General features: G+C 43.3%; 1 long non-coding RNA gene across 1 annotated transcript in view; it reads left to right on the forward strand.

The window, feature by feature from the left end:
* The first annotated feature begins 494 nt into the window (after positions 1–494).
* The window catches only part of LOC309398209, a 49,628-nt gene continuing 34,957 nt past the window's right edge, over positions 495–15,165 (forward strand). The window contains exon 1 of the long non-coding RNA XR_014176370.1: positions 495–588. This is a non-coding gene — a long non-coding RNA (uncharacterized lncRNA). The remainder of the gene's footprint in view (positions 589–15,165) is intronic.

Consider the following 15,165-nt stretch of genomic DNA (forward strand, 5'->3'; position numbering starts at 1 on the left):
AAAGCCACATGCCGCTCCAGAGCTACGAGCTGCTGACCCCTGACCTAGATAAAAGGGGCTGAAACTTTTGTTTAAATCCAGAACAATGAGCTAAGGCTTGGAAGTGACTCTGGCAATTCCCCTGGAGTAGAAGAACAAGGAGAGGGAATCATACATTCAGACTTGAAAGATTCTGTGATTGTAGCCAATCTCAATGAAAATGGTTTTAGTCTTTCCGAAGAGTTGATTTTCTGGCCTCACCTTCTTTGCAGAAGTAAAAATTAATTAAGATTTAGTTATTCATTAATTATTATTAACATTGCCCTGAAATATTAAGAAAAAAGATACAAATATGACATGCATAACAAGCAACTGTTAACTCTGTATTGTCTTTAAAGATCAAACTGAGATTGGAAGCATTAGTGAGGACTTGCAACTGGCCAACGGAATAGCTACGTACTGCTGATATGCTTCCTGCTCCTCCATGCCTAAGGATCGTTTGCATGCATTGAAATAATCGCTTTGTTTTTCAAACATAACCTTGAATCTTCTCATGACATTAGCTTTCACTCATTATTTTTAGAGCCTGACCTGCCGAAGAAAATAAAGGTAATGAATTTTATCAGTGAAGCTGCAAATTAGTTAATCCAATTATTATCTTTATCAATCACAACTATGATGTTGAAAATGGCCCATTGTAAGCACAAACTGTGCGAGGCTGTTCGGTGAATTGGAAACAATCAAAACGTGGGGTGAAGTTCTCCTCTCTCACGGTGAATGTCTGAAAGATCTGGTAGAAGATAGCCAACACCTGCGTTGAAGGGATCTTCTGCTTCAATGGCTGCTAGCTCCAAGCCTGGTTTAAAGAAGGATTACCCTCTGAAGGGCGAGCTAAGACATTACATGGGGCTGAATATCTCCATCATCTAGGCAATTGAGTGTACGTCCCCTTCAATCTGTTGATCTGCCCACTTATGCCAAGCATCATTGGACTTCCTTTTTGAAGGTGTTTGAAGGTCATTTGAATTCTTTTGGGTTCTAGCATCTTGGCCCCAGACCTTAAAATATCTTTGGAAACTGTCCATTCACTGGTTGGACTCTAGGGTATGGTGATGCTGTTACTGTGATATCCAGAATAACAGGCAAATGCTACCTCTGGCTGGCTCCGCCCCCATCTATTCACTGCCTCCCAAGTCCCAGCTGATTGAAATCCCAACTGATTGGCTGAGTCTTCTTCTGTTGCTCTCTGCACAGGAGAAGGAGCTAGAAAGCAGGTTAGTGAGGTGAGGCGGGAATGGAGATTTTACAATATCCTTGCCCTGGAGTGTGGAGGGAATGGGGATTTTGCAGTAACCTTCCCCTGGAGTGAGGAGGTAATGGAGATTTTGCAGTATCCTTCCCCTGGAGTGTGGAGGTAATGGAGATTTTGCAGTATCCTTCCCCTGGAGTGGGGAGGGAATGGGGATTTTACAGTATCCTTCCCCTGGAGTGAGGTGGAAATGAAGGTTTTACAGTATTCTTCCCCTGGAGTGGAGTGGAAATGGAAATTTTGCAGTATCCTTCCCCTGGAGTGGGGTGTAAATGGAGATTTTATGGTATCCTTCCCCTGGAGTGGGGAGGGAATGCAGATTTTACACTATCCTTGCCCTGGAGTGAGGTGGAAATGGAGATTTTACAATACCTTGCCCTCGAGTGGGGTGGACATGGAGATTTTACAGTATCCTTGCCCTGGAGTGGGGTGGAAATGGAGATTTTATGGTATCCTTCCCCTGGAGTGGGGAGGGAATGGAGATTTTGCAGTATCCTTCCCCTGGAGTGGGGTGGAAATGGAGATTTTGCAGTATCCTTCCCCTGTGACACCCACAAAGCCACACCCTCCTAGCCCTGCCCTGCCCACAGAACTGGTATTTAAAAAAAATTGAATCCCACCACTGGAGTGAATGAAGCATCCATTGGAAGAAAAAGGTAGTCATTTGTATTCGTCCCTTCCCCTCGCCTTTATTTTAATGAAGTTGGTTGATAGTAGTGGCCGCCTTACCTGAGTTCATTTCTGCAGTAAGCAAAACATATGCCACTTTGGGGAGCCTGAGAAAGTAATGGAAAATGCTTACGTTAAAAACTCTGGGGTTTTGAATCATGGCTTTGCGCTATTTAAAATGAAGGCATTAATAAAAAAAATTTTCCATGATCGAAAACTGCTTGGCTTGCTCCCAGAAACCACCTTTCATTTATGGACTCTTTGGAGATTCGGGGGACATTAATCTGTAGTGTATTCAACTCCATGTGCCCCCAATTTTTTTTCAAAGGAAATGTTCGCTGTAAAACTCAGATTACAGATGGGTAAAGAAATCAATAATAGAGACCCGGTGGCTCAGTGGCTAAGATGCTGAGCTTGTCAATCACAAGGTCAGCAGTTCAGCGGTTCAAATCCCTAGCACCATATAATGGAGTGAGCTCCGGTGACTTGTCCCAGCTTCTGCCAACCTAGCAGTTTGAAAGCACGGAAAAAATGCAAGTAGAAAAATAGGGGCCACTTTTGGTGGGAAGGGAACAGCGTTCCATGCACCTTCAGCGTTTAGTCATGCCAGCCACATGACCACAGAGACGTGTTCGGAGAGCGCTGGCTGTTCGGCTTTGAAACGGAGATGAGCACCGCCCTCTAGAGTCGGGAATGACTAGTGCATATGTCAAAGGAACCTTAACCTTTACCCCGTTGATTTGGGGAAGAAATTCAAAATGTGGTGTTTCTCTACTTTCAACTCAGATTCTTTAGGCTAAATGGGAAGTAAGAGCCAACCTATAGATAAGAACTTGCTAAGATTTATGGGTGAAAGAAGGAGACCTACAGCATGTTTGCAAATGCACGCCCCAATTTTGGGATCAGCGAGAAAATTGTTTGGAAAATCTTTGGGGGAACCAAGCAAGTCAACCAACATTTAAAAAAACGATATGTTCTTTATTGCCCGCCTCATCGTGGTTTGAAGTCATACAGTCCTACCACTCTAATGTTGCTTTACTCTGTCTGAAAGCATCTATTTAAATTCAATTTTGAGTGGCGGAGAGACCAGTTGCCTCTATTTCCCAGCTGTTTGTTCTCTTTTCAGAAGACCAAAATGTACTTAAAATGGCAATTCCATTGAGGAGGGAGAAACATAGCACACACTGTAACTTAATTCCAAGCAGTAACATGGTGTATTAAGTTACCAATATAACAATCTGGCATCCATGTAAACAGTAAAAAGTCCAAGTGTACTTATATTTCTAGAGTTAAGTGCAGAATGTTCCTCCTTCATTCTTGCTTTACAAAATATCCTCTCCATCATCTGCATGATAGATAAGATATTGCTTTTCCTGTAAATCAATGAACATACATTTGTAAGGTTCTGTCCACTGTTTGGCTCAATTGCCCAATACATGGCAAATATTGGAAACAAAATCCCAATAGTAACTAGGTCTACCCTACAAACAGATATAACAGAATAACAGAGTTGGAAGGGACCTTGGAGGTCTTCTAATCCAACCCCTTGCCTAGGCAGGAAACCCTATACTGTTTCCGACAAATAGCTATCCAATATCTTCTTAAAGGCTTCCAGTGTTGGGGCATTCACAACTTCTGGAGGGAAGCTGTTCCACTGATTAATTGTTCTAACTGTCAGGAAATTCCTCCTTAGTTCTAAGTTGCTTCTTTCCTTGATTAGTTTCCACCCATTGCTTATTGTCCTGCCCTCAGGTGCTTTGGAGAATAGTTCGACTTCCTCTTCTTTGTGGCAACCCTTGAGATATTGGAAGACTGCTATCATGTCTCCCCTAGTCCTTCTTTTCATTCAACTAGACATACCCAGTTCCTGCAACTGTTCTTCATATGTTTTAGTCTCCAGTCCCCTAATCATCTTTGTTCCTCTTCTCTGCACTCTTTCTAGAGTCTCCACATCTTTTTTTATCCTGACTACTGAGAAGGAATAGACTGTGTGTGTAAAGCAATTCTGAATACCTTTTGGACTTCCAGATAGCAATGCTTCCTCCCCCCCCCCCTGATCAAAAAAATTTGAATCTGAGAACAATAGTCCCACATTTTTCTTAAGATAATATAACTGTTTTCCTAGTTTTTAATGCTTAGAGTTACCCAGGGGTTTTTTGGGGGCTACACCTCTCATAATCCTGAGATATTATAAATAATTGTTAAAGATTGGGTGCTTAAAACATCTGCAGAGCAGAAAATTGTTTCATCCTGTTATACAGAATGCATGGAGTTCATTCCTAAAATCTCTGATTGTAAACTTTTTGGGGAAAATTGTGATCTGTCCCTCAAGCCACTGAATGTAAGTTGCAATTTCCCATATTATATTTTCTTCCTCTCCTGTCTTCTCCTGTCCTGCCTCCCTCTCCCTCTCCCACTCCCTCTCTCACTCCCTCTCCATTTCCCACTTCCTCTCCCTCTCCCACGCCATCTCTCTCTCTCCATCTCCCACTCCTTCTCCCTCTCCCACTCTCTCTCCCTTTCCCTGTCCTTCTCCCTCCAAATCAGTCTTCACTCCTGGCGACTACCTGGACCAGTCCTCAAAGACCAAGTGATTGATCCCAAGGTTACCCAACTTTGTACCTAAGATAGAACTAGAACTCACAGTCTCTGGGTTTCTAGCCTGATACTCTAACCACTACAGCAGACTGGTTCTTTTCCTTCTTTATTATAATTCTTGGCAGCTTTGTTCGCTTGATTGCTTTCTTGTTTGTGAAAAGACATTCAGTGGCAGGTCATAGCAGAGGTGGATGTTGTCTCTTAAACCGGCAGAGATGAGATGAAGCTTTCCCTGGCTCAAAAGTTTTGTATGATTTGGAAAGCGAAAAGTTAGCGTGAGTTCCCATGTGGGTGGATTATTTTAAAATTTCCTTCCCTAACTCCTTTGGGTAAAACACAGCTGGGAATTTTTCTTGCACTGGAATTGATATTCCTTGTGGACTGCACACGTTCAATCCTCGCAGTGTGAAACCTCAGCATTGGTTGTTATTGCAAATCACGTATGGAATTTGAGATCAGCTGTTGACAAGTGTGCTTGGAAGGTTAGTTTTTCAATTACGTTTTTTTGCCAGCTCAGCTTGAGCACGGGGGGATGCTCAGATATGGGAGCCTTCTCTCCGAGTGCCAATTGCCACTGTAGACTGGGCATGTGCCATTCACTCTGCCAACGAATATCGGTTACTCCTGTTGCAGGGTTGTCTGGGTCCAGCTGGAAGAAACATAATTAAATCTAGCCAAACATCTTTAGTATCTGAACAGTAATTGGGGGCTAAACAACAAGAATAACCTTACACAAAAGGAAAAGGAACTTGCCCTGTGGAGATCAAGGAATGAATTCAGCCTATAAATTGGGTCTCTATTTTGGAAAAGTGTTTGTTATCTAAAAGTAATTTCAAACAATATGTTACCTGATGGTCTAGATTTTGCAATGGCTTCGTTCATCGATATTAAATGCATTGTCTATTATAGGGATCTCTTTTTTTTCTTTTTAGAATTTTATCCCCCCTTCTTTTAGTTTATTTCAACCTCTTGCCCCCAACAAACTAGGTCCTCATTTTACCCACCTCGGAAGGATGGAAGGCTGAGTCAACCGGTGAGATTTGAAGTGCCGAATTGCAACTAGCAGTCAGCTGAAGTAGCTGCAGTACTTACCACTCTAACCATTGTGCCACCTTTGCTCCTTGTGGTTCAAGAAGCATGACTACTGAAAATAAAAATTAAAAAAAACGGCTCATTTCAGAACCAGCTGACAAAGGACATAGGACATGTCCTGAAATTGTAGAATGGATGTGGTGGCTTACCTCACCACAAAATCACAAATAGAAGAACGTTTCCATTTCTTTTGTGGTTTTGGAGGCCACAGAATGGCTTGAAAGGCCAGGGAGGGCACCAACCTTCGCGTTTAGTCTACCTGTCTACCAAGTTGACTTCCTTCAAGCAAAGCTTCTGGTTTCAGCAGACAATAAATAACCTTTTCTTGCTGTAACTTCTGTTGCTCTCCGTAATTTGTGCTGATGCATTTCACACTCCGCGGGGCATCTGTTTATTCAGAAGATCCTGTTTGACATATTAATCAACACCTTGGCAAAAGTCCGGAAGAAATCAAGAAGAGGGAAAAGAAGGGGAAGTCTTAAATTCGGCATCTGAGAGTCGGTGATGTTGACTTGGGTGCAGAAGATGGCTGGCTTGGGTGCAGAACATGCTCTGAATTACAGGGATGGGAAAAACAATGATTAATTTGCACATCTTTGGGCTCCTGGGCAATGAAAGGAAATTTAGCCAGCATTTCAAGTAACTGAGAATTTAACTTAACAAGGATTTAGCCCCAGTTCTTTGAATCTGTTTGTTGTTGTTGTTGTTGTTGTTGTTGTTGTTCCAGGCTATGTCTTTCTATGGGAAGGTGAGAGAAATAATGCAGATAATTTATGTGGGTTTTTTCTACTGGTTTTCATTCAGTTGGATGGAAGAAAATTGGAGGAGGAGGAGGAGGAGGAGGAGGAGGAGGAGGAGGAGGAGGAGGAGGAGGAGGAGGAGGAGGAGGAGGAGGAGGAGGAGGAGGAGGAGGAGGAGGAGGAGGAGGAGGAGGAGGAGGAGGAGGAAGAAGAGGAGAAGGAGGAAGAAGAGGAGGAGGAGGAGATTATTCTTGGAATTAGAATGGGATGTTTTTGCATTTATACAATGAAATGGTAGCTAAGGACTCTGTGTGAATATCCCGTCTTTCATTTCTTTCAGTCGACAAAAGGGATCAAAATGATTAACCCAACTGAAACGGGGTAACCAATGGATTGCTGGCACATGGCACCATTTGCATTCCTCTGTGTGCTAACACCTCCTTCTGAGAAGCTGAATTCAATTCCTTGCCTATCTCTGAATACTTTTTCACTACCCCGAAGCCTCAACGAGAACGACGAGTTTCTTGCACCCTAATTCTAATTGTGCACCGCAGTCTCGGTGTTTGCCAATATTCTCAATGAGCTTGGCCCACTGCAATTATTTTCTCAATCATTCTTCATGAATGAAACACTCCAGGCAACACTCAAAGTAAACTTAATCAGCAGAAACAATATAAATTCCAAAAGCAGATCCTATTAGGCAGCCATTTTTAAAACTGATTTCCCAATAGTTCTATTTCTAGGGGAGAGAGAGAGAGAGAGAGAGAGAGAGAGAGAGAGAGAGAGAGAGAGAGAGAGAGAGAGAGAGAGAGAGAGAGAGAGAGAGAGAAAGAAAGAAAGAGAGAGAAACTCAAATCAAACCGTGGTTCTGCGGAAAGCAAGCAAAGAACATCAGTGTTTTATATGAAGCGGAAAATAAAATGATGTACTTGGGAGGTTTATTACAAAGTGCTTCCAAATGAAGTTTTCATCAGTCGACAACACGTGAGAGTTCACACTGGCAGGAGAGTGGTGGGTAAACAGGTTAATTTCAGACAAGGCAGCCAAAAATGCATATTCCTGAAATATTTATAAGGTGAGCCGAGAGCAGCTGCCGAAATGAGAACGATGGGTTTACTATCTACGTTGTTGCAAAAATGCGCATTTCATTTCATTCAACGAAAAACAACAACACACCCCTTGTTCTCAAAGCTATATTTTTACAGGGTCTACACCGTAGCAGCTTTGGGGGCTTTGGGCGACTTTTAAATAGTCCAAGGTGTTAGAATCCATGTCACGTCCCGTTTTGTCTGAGAGGAAGGCCAGAGGGAGCTTCTTGAGGTGAGAAATATACAGAATAACCAAGTTGGAAGGGACCTTGGAGGTCTTCTAGTCCAACCCCCTGCTGAAGCTGGAGACCCTGGCCTAGACCATTTCAGACAAATGTTGTCCAATCTCTTCTTTAAAACCTCCAGTGATGGATCACCCACAATTACTTACTTTTGAGTAGTTTGGAGAACCGGCAAATAGACTGCCCCTGCCCCCCACTTCCTCTTAGCTGATCTTCTTTTGTTTCCCTGCACAGGAGAACGGAGCTGGAAAGCAGGTTAGTGGGGTGGGGAGGGAATGGGGATTTTGCAGTATCCTTCCCCTGTCACGCCCACAAAGCCATGCCCACAGAACCGGTAGTAAAAAAATTGAATCCCACCACTTTACCGTCTGATCTCATTCCCATCAAGACTGACTCCTTATTTGCTCCCATTGTATCAATTGATATATCTCTCCATACAATCTGAAGAAATCAGCTAGCAGCACAACCAGATGTGGGCTCTGCTTCAAAATGTAGAGCAAGGAAATGACTTGCGTTGCCAATCTATTAAAAACTATCTTGGCAGGCGATGCACTGTGCTTAGTGGCCGTGCCAAGCATGGTTCTAGGCCAGAATGAGGTGCATCTTTCCAACATCCATATTTGGCTTTTAAGTAGAAGCTAGTAGTTGCGTTCCAAGAAGTAGGTGGGGAGGGAGAAGAAGAGAGAAAGGAGGAAGTGGCGCTAGGAGAAAACCCACCTTCATTCAGAGTTGGACTTTAATTTCAAAGTAAATAACTTAAAGAATTTAAAAATCAGACATTTTGAGGGGGCTCTGCAGATAGCTCCCTGAATCTTGAGGGGGAAATTGACCCATGCCAGGGAAGTGAAGAAATCCAGGCTGTTCAAATGGATGTAAAGATTTATTACAAGTTTTAGCTCTCTACAAGAATCTGAACTACTAACGATCCAAAGGAAATTGTAAGGTAAAGGTTCCCCTCACACCTATGTGCTAGTCGTTCCTGACTCTAGGGGGCAGTGCTCATCTCCCTTTCAAAGCCGAAGAGCCAGCACTGTCTGAAGACATCTCCATGGTCATGTGGCAAGAATGACTAAATGCCGAAGGCGCACAGAACGCTGTTACCTTACCACCAAAGTTGTCCCTGCTTTTCTACTTGCATTTTTACGTGCTTTCGAACGGCTAGGTTGGCAGAAGTAATGGGCCAAGTAACGGGAGCTCACTCCATTATCGAACTGCTGAACTGCCGACCTTTCTGATTGACAAGCTCAGCATCTTAGCCACTTGGCCACCATGTCCCTGTGCCAAAGGAAATTAGTGGTTAGTAAAAGTAGAAGGCATTCATAATGGACGGGACTTAGATCTCTTGTGGGCACCAAGGGATTCAAAACCGATGACATGTTTGACCCTTCTTTCCAGCCTGATCATCTCATACAAAGATAACATGACCTGCTTTGTCTCATTGAAGCTACAGACTCCAATTCTAGCAAGCAAAGTAAAGGAAGCAAGCAAGCAAGCATAAACCTGCATTGAAAGTAAGTGCATCATTTGAAAGAGCCAAATGCTTAAGTCAACAAGGAATCATTATTTCCAGCCATTAATATGACTTTGGTGATAAACCTTTGAACCGGGGAAAGTCGTAAGGATCTCTCTTTGCTGCCATTATCAGACTATAAAACTGTCCAGTTTCGGGACAGTTTATTTGCTACAGCTTTTGTATTAACAATGCCCGTATTTCTAACCTCATGGATTGATAAACTTGCCACATATTCATCAGGCACTGATTCTTTAGCCCGGTTTACACTTAATCAATATGGGAATTAATAAAGAGCCAGGCCCAGCCATGAAAATCTGCATAGTTCTCCGTCAATTTAACGAAAGAGATTTTGCATTCGAAATGCTGGGGAAACTCTCACTGCTTGACTGCGATATCCTTCACTTATTCCCTTATCGAGTGCCCAAGGGATCTGCAAATGTGACGGCCATATCTCTTTCAGTGCAGAAATTTGCATGTAGGTAGTACTCGACTTATGACCACAGCTAAGGAGTGGAATTCAGCCGGTTTGCACCGGCTCGGTCAAACCGGATGTTAATTTTGCATCCGGTTCAACAAACTGATTGTTGGAAAGACCATCTGGCCCCGCCCACACTGCCCCACCCCTCCCAAGAGACTCTACGTGGCCTATTCATCATGCCAGGTAAGTGTAAGGCCTGCCTGGAGACTCTGGGAGGGTGAAAAATGAGCCTGGGGGCTGAGGAAAGCTCAGACGAGGGCTCTGCGTCGGAGGCAGAGAGGGAGCTAGACAGCAGTGAGGCAGAAAAACAGCTGGAGGCTGTTCCCAGTGTGCGCATGCGCAGAGCTGCCAGAAGACAAGAACAACTAAGAAAGCAGGGTCGACTTAGGAGCAAAGCCACACCTGGGAGGTGATTGGCCCCTCCCAAAGGAAACAAAAGAGGAGCGAACGGGGAGGGGGATTTTGCAGGAAACAATCCATTCATTCGGTCATTTCAAGAGTGGAAAGTTCCGTTTGTGACTTTAAGAGACTCTGCGCCAAGTGTTGCTTTGCCCTGCATTTGGAAACTAGTTATCTGGCAGCTCACCAAGCGAGATAAGGTTCGTGTGGATAAATATTCCTCTGAAAGACTGTTTGCTAAGCCTGGCTGACTGTGAATGAAAGGAATTCGCAGTCATGCAAATAAAAGGGGTTTTGCAGGGACCAAGACTTTGCTTCTTGCTTTCTAAGGAAGCCAGGGTCAAAACACGTTTTAGCATTCAAGGGGAGCACAACCCCTGCAAAATTGCTGGGAGGACAAAATTTCTTTCTTTCAGAGAAATCATCCATCTATTGGTATAAAATTTGGAAAGGCAATTCACTCCCTGTTCTGAAATAACCCACTGATTCTTATAGAATGGGGTCTTTTTCAGAACCCATAGTTCCAGAAAGCTCAGTCTCCTTATTTATCTAGCTCTCTTCTGTTTTTTGAAAGTGCTGTGCTTCCTGGCATAGCTTTCATTCATTATATTGTTTACCATGAAGCTGGATGCCTTATTTCAAAGGAGGAAATTAGTTGATTATATGGGGAAACAGAGACACTGATTATACCCAGCAAACCACCACCAATGCACAAATTACATAGGCTGAAAAGAAGAGAAATTGTCAGGAGATGTTTTCTCCTTTAATTATTTTCATTTATGAATCTCTTCGCGGGCAGGGGTTAAAAATCCCGAAATAAAAAAAGATTAGTTAGGAAGAAGCATGCTCTCATTATGAAATCTGCAGTTGGGGGCACCCTTAGTCAATTAGAAACATAAAGATTGAACTTGTCCTATCAATGAACCCCAAACAGAAATTAGATCGTAATTTCTAAGAATGAGTAAGAATCTCCTTTTCCCCCATTTCTCTCTTGAAACGAAGATGGCACTTGGAAATAGACCAGAGGTATTTTGCTCTTCTCCAAAACCACAACCTTTTCCAATTCCTTAACAATAACTCTGTTTTGAGTCACATAACTACCCGCCCCCCAAAAAAGAGACAAGAGAAAGGGGTTAAAATGGAGATGTCAGCAACCTTCTGAGCTACTGACCATGTCAAGTTTCCAAGCAATGAAACCCATTCAAAAAACAAATGGGCAAAGTCCATCTTCCAAAACAAAATTCTTTTTCTTTTTTCAGATGGCACCTGGCACCAACAAGGTTAGCTAAATTCTCAACAAATACCTCCCCAAAATGCTGGAAATGTGAAGAAAAAAAAGGAAATACCATTATACGCAGGAGAGATTTGCAAACATCATCCAAGACAGAAGCAAGGAGAATCGGAATCAAGTGGGACCCAATTACTAAGACACATTAGCTCCCCACACCTTTCTGGGTTGTCAATATTTATATCAGTGTTGCAAAACGATGTTTGATCCTGAAGGAGATCTTTGCTTTTGTATCTTCCTCAACTCTCCAATGATGCTGTTCGTGGCTTGGTGGGCATGGCATGACTTGGTGGGCGTGGTCATGTTTATTTCTTTATTACTTTTCTAGAGGCGTAGATGGCAAATCTAGACAGCATATTAAAAAGCCGAGACATCACCCTGCTAACAAAAGTGTGCATAGTCAAGGCTATGGTTTTCCTAGTTGCAATGGATGGCTGTGAAAGTTGGACCATAAGGAAGGCTGAGTGCCAAAGAATGGAGGCCTTTGAACTGTGGTGCTGGAGAAGACTCCTGCGAGTCCCTTGGACTGCAAAGTGATCAAACCAGTCAGTCCTAGAGGAGATCAACCCTGACTGCTCTTTAGAAGGCCAGATCCTGAAAATGAAACTCAAATACTCTGGCCACCTAATGAGAAGGAAGGACTCCCTGGAGAAGAACCTAATGCTGAGAAAGATTGAGGGCAAAAGAAGAAGGGGATGACAGAGAAGGAGGTGGCTGGATGGAGTCACCAAAGCAGTTGGCATGAACTTAAATGGGCTCCGGGGGATGGTAGAGGACGGGAAGGCCTGGAGGAACGTTGTCCATGGGGTCTTGATGGGTCTGACATGACTTTGCAATTCACAACAAAGAGGTGCAGAGCAGTTTGGGAGAGGACAGCCCCATTAAATTGATTCCTGCAAGATGACCAAACTTCATTATCATTTGGATGGTGGTGGCACTTCAAAATCAGTAGGGGGGGAGCAATTTTCTGGAGGAATTACAATTGCAGTTCCAAGTTAGGTAATTTTCTATGCGTGGCATTGATGCCTGAGGCTACATTCAGATTAGCCTCTGTACTAAGTCACTACACGAGATGAGATGGGGGGAAAATGTAATCCAGCACAAGGCTATGATTTCTCATTTATTGTTAATGTCACTGTCAGCTGGAGAGCTCCCAAATTTTGCCCTGATGTAATCCATCTCCGGTTAAAATAGACTGGTGTCAAATTGTTAATATAAATTAGAATCTTTTGCAGGTGGCTGGGAATGACATTTTATGAGCTTCATGGTGACACGAACATAGAAAGCCATTGTGCTTGAGTCAACAGGCGACTTCATTCCATTTTGGCGGTGGGTTGTGCATATTGCTTTTCGACCGCACAGGGGATTCAATGCATTTTGGAGCAATCGGGTGTAGATTAAATGTTTCTCATATATCAGGTCCCTGATGTCTCCAGATAAAGATTGACAGTTAGCATCACTAGGAAATATATTTACCTGAGATGCCCAAATGTGTTGTCTGTTGAATTAGACTGTGCTCGGACAGTTGGACCTTGTTCTGACCGAGGCTTCCCGAGAACATGAAGCAAACTCCTGGTCCCGAGGAAAAAACTCTTTTATTAATTTACTCTGAATTCTGCTCATTCACATCCAGAAAAATCTTTCAAGGAAGGATTTACAGTCACAGACCTTATCTGGCTTGGAGAGCTGACAGGCCGATATCTGCAGAACTTGGCAAGGAGTCTCGGAGAGTCACAAACCAATTAAGCAAACTAATGGCCTCCTGCAAACTCCACTCCCCTTTCGCTCCTCTTTTATTTCCTCTGGGAGGGGCCATTCATCATATTTATGACAGTTGCTTCTGACCAGCAAGTCAATAGGAAAATCAGATTCATTTAACAATGGTATTACTAATTTAACAAATGTAATGATTCATTTAACAACTGTGGCAAGAAAGGTTGTAAAACGGAGCAAAACTCACTTAACAAATGTCTCGCTTAGCAACAGAAATGTTGGGCTCAATTGTGGTCATAGGTTGAGGACTACCTGTACAGATTTCCAGTTATTTATTGTTACAAATACTCATGCACAATATGGATGTGATTTTTATTTATTGGGCCCTTGAAGTAGACCTGTCACCCATCTCCTCAAATTAAATGTTTCAATACCACCTAGGATTATCTTGTGGCCATGATGATATCCATTCAGTCATGTCTGACTCTTGGTGATACTATGGGCCAGGTATCTCCACATCTTCTGATCTTCATCCAAGAAGCTTCTGATCTTCATCCAAGAAGCTTTGGTTCTCTTCTTCAGAACTTCTGCAGAACTTGAAGAAGCTTCTTGGACGAGAAGCCAAACGTCTTCAAAGAAGAACAAAGAAAGTCCAGTTGCCTTTTGAAAAAGCACCTTTGGAATTACCATGACCTGGATGACTCTATAGACAGTGGAAAAATTCAACCATTCTCTTTACTGAATGTCTGTCATTTGTAGAAATGTAGCAATTTATGGACAATGGCCTGAATCTAATTTCTGCCAACAAATATCTCTCAGTAAAAGGCATTGAACAGAATTAAGTAGACACGCCTCTTCTTCCAATGGGATGTTACTCTGTAAGGTTGCACTCATTGATTTAATTTTTTCCATCCAGGCAAACTTCCTATGGAAGGGTTGATCCTACTGAAATGAGGGACCTTTCCATGCTCTACTCTTCTCTTAATGTGAGACCCTTGAAAATGATGTCTCTGCGTTAGAAAAGAACAATCCTTATTACACCTCCCAGAGGACTTGATCAATGTCGACAGCTCACCTCTCTGACTGAGGATACGGCCACAACAGCCAGATTGGAGAGCATTTGAGCTATTGAAGTTCTCTGTCGAACGCACGCTTCTTTGACAGAACGGTCAATAATGCCTCCTGAAGACGAATGCCCCTTTCAATTAAGATCGAATTCTAAGTAAACTGCTGTGACATATGAGACATGACATAAAATACCAGGTCTACCTGGTGATCAAGCCAATGTTTTTTTTCCCCCTTTCCAACTCAATATCATAGATGGAAGGAAGATGTTCTGACTGAAGCTTCCCAAGAGCAGGAAGCAAATTCCTGGTCCCGACAAAAACCACTTTTATTAATTGACTGTGAATTCTGCTCATTCACATCCAACCAAGTCTTTCAAGGGAGGATTTACAGTCACAGACCTTATTTGGCTTGGAGAGCTGCCAGGCCGATATCTGCATAACTTGGCTAGGAGTCTTGGAGAGTCACGAGCCAATGAAGCAAACTCCCGTCCCCTTTCGCTCCTCCTTTATTTCCTCTGGGAGGGGCCATTCATCGTCCACCTGTGGCCTTACTCCCAAATCGACCCCTGTTCTTTAGCTGTTCCCTTCGTCTGGCAACTCTGCACATGCGCACACTGGAAACAGGCTCCAGCTGTTCGTCTGCCTCACTGATGTCTGACTCTGAAGGCAGCTGATAACTGTCAGACGGCTCTGGTCCCCTCTCTGCCTCCAACACAGAGCGTTCATCAGAGCCTTCCCCAGACTCCATGACTGGCCCATGTCCCTCCCCAGCCTCCTCACTGTCCGAATCTGCTGCCAGCTCTGCTGGCCACTGGTGGGCCACAACAGAAAGAAAAGTAGACTTTGAAAATGCACTGAATCCAGTTGGGTACCACAAAGAAATAAAACCTATTGAAGAGAAGGTTTAGGGGAGACATGATAGCTATCTTCCCGTACTTGAGGTGCTTTCCCAGAGAAGATAGGATTGACTTATTCTCCAAAGCACCTGAA

The sequence above is a fragment of the Natrix helvetica genome (assembly GCF_964273705.1).
Source record: "Natrix helvetica genome assembly, chromosome: 12".
Classification (NCBI taxonomy): Eukaryota; Metazoa; Chordata; class Lepidosauria; order Squamata; family Natricidae; genus Natrix; species Natrix helvetica.